We start from the raw sequence: 17,107 nt of genomic DNA on the forward strand, positions 1-17,107 counted from the left end.
GAACGCTACATCATGCCAACATATTGTAGAACGCTACATCATGCCAACGTATTGTAGAATGCTACATCATGCCAACATATTGTAGAATGCTACATCATTCCAACATATTGTAGAATGCTACATCATTCCAACATATTGTAGAATGCTTCATTAGCCAACATATTGTAGAACGCTACATCATGCCAACATACAGTAGAACGCTACATCATGCCAACATACAGTAGAATACTTCATTAGCCAACATATTGTAGAATGCTACATCATGCCAACATATTGTAGAACGCTACATCATGCCAACATATTGTAGAATGCTACATCATGCCAACATATTGTAGAATGCTACATCATGCCAACATATTGTAGAACGCTACATCATGCCAACATATTGTAGAATGCTACATCATGCCAACATATTGTAGAATGCTACATTATTCCAACATATTGTAGAATGCTACATCATGCCAACGTATTGTAGAATGCTACATCATGCCAACATATTGTAGAATGCTACATCATGCCAACATATTGTAGAATGCTACATCATGCCAACATATTGTAGAATGCTTCATTATGCCAACATATTGTAGAATGCTACATCATGCCAACATATTGTAGAACACATCATGCCAACATATTGTAGAACGCTACATCATGCCAACATATTGTAGAACGCTACATCATGCCAACGTATTGTAGAATGCTACATCATGCCAACATATTGTAGAATGCTACATCATTCCAACATATTGTAGAATGCTACATCATTCCAACATATTGTAGAATGCTTCATTAGCCAACATATTGTAGAACGCTACATCATGCCAACATATTGTAGAATGCTTCATTAGCCAACATATTGTAGAATGCTACATCATGCCAACATATTGTAGAACGATACATCATGCCAACATATTGTAGAATGCTACATCATGCCAACATATTGTAGAACGCTACATCATGCCAACATATTGTAGAATGCTTCATTAGCCAACATATTGTAGAATGCTACATCATGCCAACATATTGTAGAACGCTACATCATGCCAACATATTGTAGAACGCTACATCATGCCAACGTATTGTAGAATGCTACATCATGCCAACATATTGTAGAATGCTACATCATTCCAACATATTGTAGAATGCTACATCATTCCAACATATTGTAGAATGCTTCATTAGCCAACATATTGTAGAACGCTACATCATGCCAACATACAGTAGAACGCTACATCATGCCAACATACAGTAGAATACTTCATTAGCCAACATATTGTAGAATGCTACATCATGCCAACATATTGTAGAACGCTACATCATGCCAACATATTGTAGAACGCTACATCATGCCAACATATTGTAGAATGCTACATCATGCCAACATATTGTAGAACGCTACATCATGCCAACATACAGTAGAATACTTCATTAGCCAACATATTGTAGAATGCTACATCATGCCAACATATTGTAGAACGCTACATCATGCCAACATATTGTAGAACGCTACATCATGCCAACATATTGTAGAATGCTACATCATGCCAACATATTGTAGAATGCTACATCATGCCAACATATTGTAGAACGCTACATCATGCCAACATATTGTAGAATGCTACATCATGCCAACATATTGTAGAATGCTACATCATGCCAACATATTGTAGAACGCTACATCATGCCAACATATTGTAGAATGCTACATCATGCCAACATATTGTAGAATGCTACATCATGCCAACATATTGTAGAACGCTACATCATGCCAACATATTGTAGAATGCTACATCATGCCAACATATTGTAGAACGCTACATCATGCCAATATATAATAGAACGCTACATCATGCCAACATATTGTAGAACGCTACATCATGCCAACGTATTGTAGAATGCTACATCATGCCAACATATTGTAGAATGCTACATCATTCCAACATATTGTAGAATGCTACATCATTCCAACATATTGTAGAATGCTTCATTAGCCAACATATTGTAGAACGCTACATCATGCCAACATACTCTAGAATGCTTCATTAGCCAACATATTGTAGAATGCTACATCATGCCAACATATTGTAGAACGCTACATCATGCCAACATATTGTAGAATGCTACATCATGCCAACATATTGTAGAATGCTACATTATTCCAACATATTGTAGAATGCTACATCATGCCAACGTATTGTAGAATGCTACATCATGCCAACGTATTGTAGAATGCTACATCATGCCAACATATTGTAGAATGCTTCATTAGCCAACATATTGTAGAATGCTACATCATGCCAACATATTGTAGAATGCTACATCATGCCAACATATTGTAGAACCAATCATGCCAACGTTGTAGAATGCTACATCATGCCAACATATTGTAGAATGCTACATCATTCCAACATATTGTAGAATGCTTCATTAGCCAACATATTGTAGAACGCTACATCATGCCAACATATTGTAGAATGCTTCATTAGCCAACATATTGTAGAATGCTACATCATGCCAACATATTGTAGAACGATACATCATGCCAACATATTGTAGAATGCTACATCATGCCAACATATTGTAGAACGCTACATCATGCCAACATATTGTAGAATGCTTCATTAGCCAACATATTGTAGAATGCTACATCATGCCAACATATTGTAGAATGCTTCATTAGCCAACATATTGTAGAATGCTACATCATGCCAACATATTGTAGAACGCTACATCATGCCAACATATTGTAGAACGCTACATCATGCCAACATATTGTAGAACGCTACATCATGCCAACGTATTGTAGAATGCTACATCATGCCAACATATTGTAGAATGCTACATCATTCCAACATATTGTAGAATGCTACATCATTCCAACATATTGTAGAATGCTTCATTAGCCAACATATTGTAGAACGCTACATCATGCCAACATATTGTAGAATGCTTCATTAGCCAACATATTGTAGAATGCTACATCATGCCAACATATTGTAGAACGCTACATCATGCCAACATATTGTAGAATGCTACATCATGCCAACATATTGTAGAACGCTACATCATGCCAACATATTGTAGAATGCTTCATTAGCCAACATATTGTAGAATGCTACATCATGCCAACATATTGTAGAACGCTACATCATGCCAACATATTGTAGAACGCTACATCATGCCAACGTATTGTAGAATGCTACATCATGCCAACATATTGTAGAATGCTACATCATTCCAACATATTGTAGAATGCTACATCATTCCAACATATTGTAGAATGCTTCATTAGCCAACATATTGTAGAACGCTACATCATGCCAACATACAGTAGAACGCTACATCATGCCAACATACAGTAGAATGCTTCATTAGCCAACATATTGTAGAATGCTACATCATGCCAACATATTGTAGAACGCTACATCATGCCAACATATTGTAGAATGCTACATCATGCCAACATATTGTAGAATGCTACATCATGCCAACATATTGTAGAACGCTACATCATGCCAACATATTGTAGAATGCTATCATGCCAACATATTGTAGAATGCTACATTATTCCAACATATTGTAGAATGCTACATCATGCCAACGTATTGTAGAATGCTACATCATGCCAACGTATTGTAGAATGCTACATCATGCCAACATATTGTAGAATGCTACATCATGCCAACATATTGTAGAATGCTTCATTAGCCAACATATTGTAGAATGCTACATCATGCCAACATATTGTAGAACGCTACATCATGCCAACATATTGTAGAACGCTACATCATGCCAACATATTGTAGAACGCTACATCATGCCAACGTATTGTAGAATGCTACATCATGCCAACATATTGTAGAATGCTACATCATTCCAACATATTGTAGAATGCTACATCATTCCAACATATTGTAGAATGCTTCATTAGCCAACATATTGTAGAACGCTACATCATGCCAACATATTGTAGAATGCTTCATTAGCCAACATATTGTAGAATGCTACATCATGCCAACATATTGTAGAACGATACATCATGCCAACATATTGTAGAATGCTACATCATGCCAACATATTGTAGAACGCTACATCATGCCAACATATTGTAGAATGCTTCATTAGCCAACATATTGTAGAATGCTACATCATGCCAACATATTGTAGAACGCTACATCATGCCAACATATTGTAGAACGCTACATCATGCCAACGTATTGTAGAATGCTACATCATGCCAACATATTGTAGAATGCTACATCATTCCAACATATTGTAGAATGCTACATCATTCCAACATATTGTAGAATGCTTCATTAGCCAACATATTGTAGAACGCTACATCATGCCAACATACAGTAGAACGCACATCATGCCAACATACAGTAGAATACTTCATTAGCCAACATATTGTAGAATGCTACATCATGCCAACATATTGTAGAACGCTACATCATGCCAACATATTGTAGAACGCTACATCATGCCAACATATTGTAGAATGCTACATCATGCCAACATATTGTAGAACGCTACATCATGCCAACATACAGTAGAATACTTCATTAGCCAACATATTGTAGAATGCTACATCATGCCAACATATTGTAGAACGCTACATCATGCCAACATATTGTAGAACGCTACATCATGCCAACATATTGTAGAATGCTACATCATGCCAACATATTGTAGAATGCTACATCATGCCAACATATTGTAGAACGCTACATCATGCCAACATATTGTAGAATGCTACATCATGCCAACATATTGTAGAATGCTACATCATGCCAACATATTGTAGAACGCTACATCATGCCAACATATTGTAGAATGCTACATCATGCCAACATATTGTAGAATGCTACATCATGCCAACATATTGTAGAACGCTACATCATGCCAACATATTGTAGAATGCTACATCATGCCAACATATTGTAGAACGCTACATCATGCCAATATATAATAGAACGCTACATCATGCCAACATATTGTAGAACGCTACATCATGCCAACGTATTGTAGAATGCTACATCATGCCAACATATTGTAGAATGCTACATCATTCCAACATATTGTAGAATGCTACATCATTCCAACATATTGTAGAATGCTTCATTAGCCAACATATTGTAGAACGCTACATCATGCCAACATACTCTAGAATGCTTCATTAGCCAACATATTGTAGAATGCTACATCATGCCAACATATTGTAGAACGCTACATCATGCCAACATATTGTAGAATGCTACATCATGCCAACATATTGTAGAATGCTACATTATTCCAACATATTGTAGAATGCTACATCATGCCAACGTATTGTAGAATGCTACATCATGCCAACGTATTGTAGAATGCTACATCATGCCAACATATTGTAGAATGCTTCATTAGCCAACATATTGTAGAATGCTACATCATGCCAACATATTGTAGTACGCTACATCATGCCAACATATTGTAGAACGCTACATCATGCCAACGTATTGTAGAATGCTACATCATGCCAACATATTGTAGAATGCTACATCATTCCAACATATTGTAGAATGCTTCATTAGCCAACATATTGTAGAACGCTACATCATGCCAACATATTGTAGAATGCTTCATTAGCCAACATATTGTAGAATGCTACATCATGCCAACATATTGTAGAACGATACATCATGCCAACATATTGTAGAATGCTACATCATGCCAACATATTGTAGAACGCTACATCATGCCAACATATTGTAGAATGCTTCATTAGCCAACATATTGTAGAATGCTACATCATGCCAACATATTGTAGAACGCTACATCATGCCAACATATTGTAGAACGCTACATCATGCCAACATATTGTAGAATGCTACATCATGCCAACATATTGTAGAATGCTACATCATTCCAACATATTGTAGAATGCTACATCATTCCAACATATTGTAGAATGCTTCATTAGCCAACATATTGTAGAACGCTACATCATGCCAACATACAGTAGAATACTTCATTAGCCAACATATTGTAGAATGCTACATAATGCCAACATATTGTAGAACGCTACATCATGCCAACATATTGTAGAACGCTACATCATGCCAACATATTGTAGAATGCTACATCATGCCAACATATTGTAGAACGCTACATCATGCCAACATACAGTAGAATACTTCATTAGCCAACATATTGTAGAATGCTACATCATGCCAACATATTGTAGAACGCTACATCATGCCAACATATTGTAGAACGCTACATCATGCCAACATATTGTAGAATGCTACATCATGCCAACATATTGTAGAACGCTACATCATGCCAACATATTGTAGAATGCTACATCATGCCAACATATTGTAGAACGCTACATCATGCCAATATATAATAGAACGCTACATCATGCCAACATATTGTAGAACGCTACATCATGCCAACGTATTGTAGAATGCTACATCATGCCAACATATTGTAGAATGCTACATCATTCCAACATATTGTAGAATGCTACATCATTCCAACATATTGTAGAATGCTTCATTAGCCAACATATTGTAGAACGCTACATCATGCCAACATATTGTAGAACGCTACATCATGCCAACATATTGTAGAACGCTACATCATGCCAACGTATTGTAGAATGCTACATCATGCCAACATATTGTAGAATGCTACATCATTCCAACATATTGTAGAATGCTACATCATTCCAACATATTGTAGAATGCTTCATTAGCCAACATATTGTAGAATGCTACATCATGCCAACATATTGTAGAACGCTACATCATGCCAACATATTGTAGAACGCTACATCATGCCAACATATTGTAGAATGCTACATCATGCCAACATATTGTAGAATGCTACATCATGCCAACATATTGTAACGCTATCATGCCAACATATTGTAAATGCTACATCATGCCAACATATTGTAGAATGCTACATCATTCCAACATATTGTAGAATGCTACATCATGCCAACATATTGTAGAATGCTTCATTAGCCAACATATTGTAGAATGCTACATCATGCCAACATATTGTAGAACGCTACATCATGCCAACATATTGTAGAACGCTACATCATGCCAACATATTGTAGAACGCTACATCATGCCAACGTATTGTAGAATGCTACATCATGCCAACATATTGTAGAATGCTACATCATTCCAACATATTGTAGAATGCTACATCATTCCAACATATTGTAGAATGCTTCATTAGCCAACATATTGTAGAACGCTACATCATGCCAACATATTGTAGAATGCTTCATTAGCCAACATATTGTAGAATGCTACATCATGCCAACATATTGTAGAACGATACATCATGCCAACATATTGTAGAATGCTACATCATGCCAACATATTGTAGAACGCTACATCATGCCAACATATTGTAGAATGCTTCATTAGCCAACATATTGTAGAATGCTACATCATGCCAACATATTGTAGAACGCTACATCATGCCAACATATTGTAGAACGCTACATCATGCCAACGTATTGTAGAATGCTACATCATGCCAACATATTGTAGAATGCTACATCATTCCAACATATTGTAGAATGCTACATCATTCCAACATATTGTAGAATGCTACATCATTCCAACATATTGTAGAATGCTTCATTAGCCAACATATTGTAGAACGCTACATCATGCCAACATACAGTAGAACGCTACATCATGCCAACATACAGTAGAATACTTCATTAGCCAACATATTGTAGAATGCTACATCATGCCAACATATTGTAGAACGCTACATCATGCCAACATATTGTAGAACGCTACATCATGCCAACATATTGTAGAATGCTACATCATGCCAACATATTGTAGAACGCTACATCATGCCAACATACAGTAGAATACTTCATTAGCCAACATATTGTAGAATGCTACATCATGCCAACATATTGTAGAACGCTACATCATGCCAACATATTGTAGAACGCTACATCATGCCAACATATTGTAGAATGCTACATCATGCCAACATATTGTAGAATGCTACATCATGCCAACATATTGTAGAACGCTACATCATGCCAACATATTGTAGAATGCTACATCATGCCAACATATTGTAGAATGCTACATCATGCCAACATATTGTAGAACGCTACATCATGCCAACATATTGTAGAATGCTACATCATGCCAACATATTGTAGAATGCTACATCATGCCAACATATTGTAGAACGCTACATCATGCCAACATATTGTAGAATGCTACATCATGCCAACATATTGTAGAACGCTACATCATGCCAATATATAATAGAACGCTATTGTAGAACGCTACATCATGCCAACGTATTGTAGAATGCTACATCATGCCAACATATTGTAGAATGCTACATCATTCCAACATATTGTAGAATGCTACATCATTCCAACATATTGTAGAATGCTTCATTAGCCAACATATTGTAGAACGCTACATCATGCCAACATACTCTAGAATGCTTCATTAGCCAACATATTGTAGAATGCTACATCATGCCAACATATTGTAGAACGCTACATCATGCCAACATATTGTAGAATGCTACATCATGCCAACATATTGTAGAATGCTACATTATTCCAACATATTGTAGAATGCTACATCATGCCAACGTATTGTAGAATGCTACATCATGCCAACGTATTGTAGAATGCTACATCATGCCAACATATTGTAGAATGCTACATCATGCCAACATATTGTAGAATGCTTCATTAGCCAACATATTGTAGAATGCTACATCATGCCAACATATTGTAGTACGCTACATCATGCCAACATATTGTAGAACGCTACATCATGCCAACATATTGTAGAACGCTACATCATGCCAACGTATTGTAGAATGCTACATCATGCCAACATATTGTAGAATGCTACATCATTCCAACATATTGTAGAATGCTACATCATTCCAACATATTGTAGAATGCTTCATTAGCCAACATATTGTAGAATGCTACATCATGCCAACATATTGTAGAACGCTACATCATGCCAACATACAGTAGAATACTTCATTAGCCAACATATTGTAGAATGCTACATCATGCCAACATATTGTAGAACGCTACATCATGCCAACATATTGTAGAACGCTACATCATGCCAACATATTGTAGAATGCTACATCATGCCAACATATTGTAGAACGCTACATCATGCCAACATACAGTAGAATACTTCATTAGCCAACATATTGTAGAATGCTACATCATGCCAACATATTGTAGAACGCTACATCATGCCAACATATTGTAGAACGCTACATCATGCCAACATATTGTAGAATGCTACATCATGCCAACATATTGTAGAATGCTACATCATGCCAACATATTGTAGAATGCTACATCATGCCAACATATTGTAGAATGCTACATCATGCCAACATATTGTAGAATGCTACATCATGCCAACATATTGTAGAACGCTACATCATGCCAACATATTGTAGAATGCTACATCATGCCAACATATTGTAGAATGCTACATCATGCCAACATATTGTAGAATGCTACATCATGCCAACATATTGTAGAATGCTACATCATGCCAACATATTGTAGAACGCTACATCATGCCAATATATAATAGAACGCACATCATGCCAACATATTGTAGAACGCTACATCATGCCAACGTATTGTAGAATGCTACATCATGCCAACATATTGTAGAATGCTACATCATTCCAACATATTGTAGAATGCTACATCATTCCAACATATTGTAGAATGCTTCATTAGCCAACATATTGTAGAACGCTACATCATGCCAACATACTCTAGAATGCTTCATTAGCCAACATATTGTAGAATGCTACATCATGCCAACATATTGTAGAACGCTACATCATGCCAACATATTGTAGAATGCTACATCATGCCAACATATTGTAGAATGCTACATTATTCCAACATATTGTAGAATGCTACATCATGCCAACGTATTGTAGAATGCTACATCATGCCAACGTATTGTAGAATGCTACATCATGCCAACATATTGTAGAATGCTACATCATGCCAACATATTGTAGAATGCTTCATTAGCCAACATATTGTAGAATGCTACATCATGCCAACATATTGTAGAACGCTACATCATGCCAACATATTGTAGAACGCTACATCATGCCAACATATTGTAGAACGCTACATCATGCCAACGTATTGTAGAATGCTACATCATGCCAACATATTGTAGAATGCTACATCATTCCAACATATTGTAGAATGCTACATCATTCCAACATATTGTAGAATGCTTTATTAGCCAACATATTGTAGAACGCTACATCATGCCAACATATTGTAGAATGCTTCATTAGCCAACATATTGTAGAATGCTACATCATGCCAACATATTGTAGAACGATACATCATGCCAACATATTGTAGAATGCTACATCATGCCAACATATTGTAGAACGCTACATCATGCCAACATATTGTAGAATGCTTCATTAGCCAACATATTGTAGAATGCTACATCATGCCAACATATTGTAGAACGCTACATCATGCCAACATATTGTAGAACGCTACATCATGCCAACGTATTGTAGAATGCTACATCATGCCAACATATTGTAGAATGCTACATCATTCCAACATATTGTAGAATGCTACATCATTCCAACATATTGTAGAATGCTTCATTAGCCAACATATTGTAGAACGCTACATCATGCCAACATACAGTAGAATACTTCATTAGCCAACATATTGTAGAATGCTACATCATGCCAACATATTGTAGAACGCTACATCATGCCAACATATTGTAGAACGCTACATCATGCCAACATATTGTAGAATGCTACATCATGCCAACATATTGTAGAACGCTACATCATGCCAACATACAGTAGAATACTTCATTAGCCAACATATTGTAGAATGCTACATCATGCCAACATATTGTAGAACGCTACATCATGCCAACATATTGTAGAATGCTACATCATGCCAACATATTGTAGAATGCTACATCATGCCAACATATTGTAGAATGCTACATCATGCCAACATATTGTAGAATGCTACATCATGCCAACATATTGTAGAATGCTACATCATGCCAACATATTGTAGAACGCTACATCATGCCAACATATTGTAGAACGCTACATCATGCCAACGTATTGTAGAATGCTACATCATGCCAACGTATTGTAGAATGCTACATCATTCCAACATATTGTAGAATGCTACATCATTCCAACATATTGTAGAATGCTTCATTAGCCAACATATTGTAGAACGCTACATCATGCCAACATATTGTAGAATGCTACATCATGCCAACGTATTGTAGAATGCTACATCATGCCAACGTATTGTAGAATGCTACATCATGCCAACATATTGTAGAATGCTACATCATGCCAACATATTGTAGAATGCTACATCATTCCAACATATTGTAGAATGCTACATCATGCCAACATATTGTAGAATGCTACATCATGCCAACATATTGTAGAATGCTACATCATGCCAACATATTGTAGAATGCTACATCATGCCAACATATTGTAGAATGCTACATTATTCCAACATATTGTAGAATGCTACATCATGCCAACATATTGTAGAATGCTACATCATGCCAACGTATGTAGAATGCTACATCATGCCAACGAATGCTACATTGCCAACATAGAATGCTACATCATGCCAACATATTGTAGAATGCTACATCATGCCAACATATTGTAGAATGCTACATCATTCCAACATATTGTAGAATGCTACATCATGCCAACATATTGTAGAATGCTACATCATGCCAACATATTGTAGAATGCTACATCATGCCAACATATTGTAGAATGCTACATCATGCCAACATATTGTAGAATGCTTCATCATGCCAACATATTGTAGAATGCTACATCATGCCAACATATTGTAGAACGCTACATCATGCCAACATATTGTAGAACGCTACATCATGCCAACATATTGTAGAACGCTACATCATGCCAACATACATCATTCCAACATATTGTAGAATGCTACATCATATTGCCATCATTCATATTGTAGAATGCTACATCATGCCAACATATTGTAGAATGCTACATCATGCCAACATATTGTAGAACGCTACATCATGCCAATATATAATAGAACGCTACATCATGCCAACATATTGTAGAACGCTACATCATGCCAACGTATTGTAGAATGCTACATCATGCCAACATATTGTAGAATGCTACATCATTCCAACATATTGTAGAATGCTACATCATTCCAACATATTGTAGAATGCTTCATTAGCCAACATATTGTAGAATGCTACATCATGCCAACATATTGTAGAATGCTTCATTAGCCAACATATTGTAGAATGCTACATCATGCCAACATATTGTAGAACGCTACATCATGCCAACATATTGTAGAATGCTACATCATTCCAACATATTGTAGAATGCTACATCATTCCAACATATTGTAGAATGCTACATCATGCCAACATATTGTAGAATGCTACATCATGCCAACGTATTGTAGAATGCTACATCATGCCAACATATTGTAGAATGCTACATCATGCCAACATATTGTAGAATGCTTCATTAGCCAACATATTGTAGAATGCTACATCATGCCAACATATTGTAGAACGCTACATCATGCCAACATATTGTAGAACGCTACATCATGCCAACATATTGTAGAACGCTACATCATGCCAACATATTGTAGAATGCTACATCATGCCAACATATTGTAGAATGCTACATCATTCCAACATATTGTAGAATGCTACATCATTCCAACATATTGTAGAATGCTTCATTAGCCAACATATTGTAGAATGCTACATCATGCCAACATATTGTAGAATGCTACATCATTCCAACATATTGTAGAACGCTACATCATGCCAACATATTGTAGAATGCTACATCATGCCAACATATTGTAGAACGCTACATCATGCCAACATATTGTATTGAAATGCTACATCATGCCAACATATTGTAGAACGCTACATCATGCCAACATATTGTAGAATGCTACATCATGCCAACATATTGTAGAATGCTACATCATGCCAACATATTGTAGAATGCTACATCATGCCAACATATTGTAGAACGCTACATCATGCCAACATATTGTAGAATGCTACATCATGCCAACATATTGTAGAATGCCATCACCAACATATTGTAGAACGCTACATCATGCCAACATATTGTAGAATGCTACATCATGCCAACATATTGTAGAATGCTACATCATGCCAACATATTGTAGAACGCTACATCATGCCAACATATTGTAGAATGCTACATCATGCCAACATATTGTAGAACGCTACATCATGCCAACATATTGTAGAATCATGCCACATCATGCCAACATATTGTAGAATGCTACATCATTCCAACATATTGTAGAATGCTACATCATTCCAACATATTGTAGAATGCTTCATCAGCCAACATATTGTAGAACGCTACATCATGCCAACATACTCTAGAATGCTTCATTAGCCAACATATTGTAGAATGCTACATCATGCCAACATATTGTAGAATGCTACATCATGCCAACATATTGTAGAATGCTACATCATGCCAACATATTGTAGAATGCTACATTATTCCAACATATTGTAGAATGCTACATCATGCCAACCAACATATTGTAGAATGCTACATCATGCCAACATATTGTAGAATGCTACATCATGCCAACATATTGTAGAATGCTTCATTAGCCAACATACATCATGCCAACATATTGTAGAATGCTACATCATGCCAACATATTGTAGAATGCTACATCATGCCAACATATTGTAGAATGCTACATCATTCCAACATATTGTATCATGCCAACATATTGTAGAATGCTACATCATGCCAACATATTGTAGAATGCTACATCATGCCAACATATTGTAGAATGCTACATCATGCCAACATATTGTAGAATGCTACATCATTGTATTGTAGAATGCTACATCATGCCAACATATTGTAGAATGCTTCATTATTCCAACATATTGTAGAATGCTACATCATGCCAACATATTGTAGAATGCTACATCATGCCAACATATTGTAGAATGCTACATCATGCCAACATATTGTAGAATGCTACATCATGCCAACATATTGTAGAATGCATCATGCCAACATATTGTAGAATGCTACATCATGCCAACATATTGTAGAACGCTACATCATGCCAACATACAGTAGAATATTCATTAGCCAACATATTGTAGAATGCTACATCATGCCAACATATTGTAGAACGCTACATCATGCCAACATATTGTAGAATGCTTCATCATGCCAACATATTGTAGAATGCTACATCATGCCAACATATTGTAGAATGCTACATCATGCCAACATATTGTAGAATACTTCATTAGCCAACATATTGTAGAATGCTACATCATGCCAACATATTGTAATGCTACATCATTCCAACATATTGTAGAATGCTTCATTAGCCAACATATTGTAGAATGCTACATCATGCCAACATATTGTAGAACGCTACATCATGCCAACATATTGTAGAACGCTACATCATGCCAACATATTGTAGAATGCTACATCATGCCAACATATTGTAGAACGCTACATCATGCCAACATATTGTAGAACGCTACATCATGCCAACATATTGTAGAATGCTACATCATGCCAACATATTGTAGAACGCTACATCATGCCAACATACAGTAGAATACTTCATTAGCCAACATATTGTAGAATGCTACATCATGCCAACATATTGTAGAACGCTACATCATGCCAACATATTGTAGAACGCTACATCATGCCAACATATTGTAGAATGCTACATCATGCCAACATATTGTAGAATGCTACATCATGCCAACATATTGTAGAACGCTACATCATGCCAACATATTGTAGAATGCTACATCATGCCAACATATTGTAGAATGCTACATCATGCCAACATATTGTAGAACGCTACATCATGCCAACATATTGTAGAATGCTACATCATGCCAACATATTGTAGAATGCTACATCATGCCAACGTATTGTAGAATGCTACATCATTCCAACATATTGTAGAATGCTACATCATTCCAACATATTGTAGAATGCTTCATTAGCCAACATATTGTAGAACGCTACATCATGCCAACATACTCTAGAATGCTTCATTAGCCAACATATTGTAGAATGCTACATCATACCAACATATTGTAGAACGCTACATCATGCCAACATATTGTAGAATGCTACATCATGCCAACATATTGTAGAATGCTACATTATTCCAACATATTGTAGAATGCTACATCATGCCAACGTATTGCCTACATCATGCCAACGTATTGTAGAATGCTACATCATGCCAACATATTGTAGAATGCTACATCATGCCAACATATTGTAGAATGCTACATTATTCCAACATATTGTAGAATGCTACATCATGCCAACGTATTGTAGAATGCTACATCATGCCAACGTATTGTAGAATAATAATAATAATAATAATAATATATCCCATTTAGCAGACGCTTTTGTCCAAAGCGACTTACAAGTCGGCTGGGGCCACTACTTTTACATATGGGTGGCCCCAGCGGGAAACAAACCCACGACACTTGGCGTTGCAAGCGCCATGCTCTACCGACTGAGCCACACAGAATGCTACATCATGCCAACATATTGTAGAATGCTACATCATGCCAACATATTGTAGAATGCTTCATTAGCCAAAATATTGTAGAATGCTACATCATGCCAACATATTGTAGAACGCTACATCATGCCAACATATTGTAGAACGCTACATCATGCCAACATATTGTAGAACGCTACATCATGCCAACGTATTGTAGAATGCTACATCATGCCAACATATTGTAGAATGCTACATCATTCCAACATATTGTAGAATGCTACATCATTCCAACATATTGTAGAACGCTACATCATGCCAACATATTGTAGAATGCTACATCATACCAACATATTGTAGAACGCTACATCATGCCAATATATAATAGAACGCTACATCATGCCAACATATTGTAGAACGCTACATCATGCCAACGTATTGTAGAATGCTACATCATGCCAACATATTGTAGAATGCTACATCATTCCAACATATTGTAGAATGCTACATCATTCCAACATATTGTAGAATGCTTCATTAGCCAACATATTGTAGAACGCTACATCATGCCAACATACTCTAGAATGCTTCATTAGCCAACATATTGTAGAATGCTACATCATGCCAACATATTGTAGAACGCTACATCATGCCAACATATTGTAGAATGCTACATCATGCCAACATATTGTAGAATGCTACATTATTCCAACATATTGTAGAATGCTACATCATGCCAACGTATTGTAGAATGCTACATCATGCCAACGTATTGTAGAATGCTTCATTAGCCAACATATTGTAGAATGCTACATCATGCCAACATATTGTAGTACGCTACATCATGCCAACATATTGTAGAACGCTACATCATGCCAACATATTGTAGAACGCTACATCATGCCAACGTATTGTAGAATGCTACATCATGCCAACATATTGTAGAATGCTACATCATTCCAACATATTGTAGAATGCTACATCATTCCAACATATTGTAGAATGCTTCATTAGCCAACATATTGTAGAACGCTACATCATGCCAACATATTGTAGAATGCTTCATTAGCCAACATATTGTAGAATGCTACATCATGCCAACATATTGTAGAATGCTACATCATGCCAACATATTGTAGAACGCTACATCATGCCAACATATTGTAGAATGCTACATCATGCCAACATATTGTAGAACGCTACATCATGCCAACATATTGTAGAACGCTACATCATGCCAACATATTGTAGAATGCTACATCATGCCAACATATTGTAGAACGCTACATCATGCCAACATACAGTAGAATACTTCATTAGCCAACATATTGTAGAATGCTACATCATGCCAACATATTGTAGAACGCTACATCATGCCAACATATTGTAGAACGCTACATCATGCCAACATATTGT

This window comes from Oncorhynchus masou, chromosome 21, assembly GCF_036934945.1.
Source record: "Oncorhynchus masou masou isolate Uvic2021 chromosome 21, UVic_Omas_1.1, whole genome shotgun sequence".
Classification (NCBI taxonomy): domain Eukaryota; kingdom Metazoa; phylum Chordata; class Actinopteri; order Salmoniformes; family Salmonidae; genus Oncorhynchus; species Oncorhynchus masou.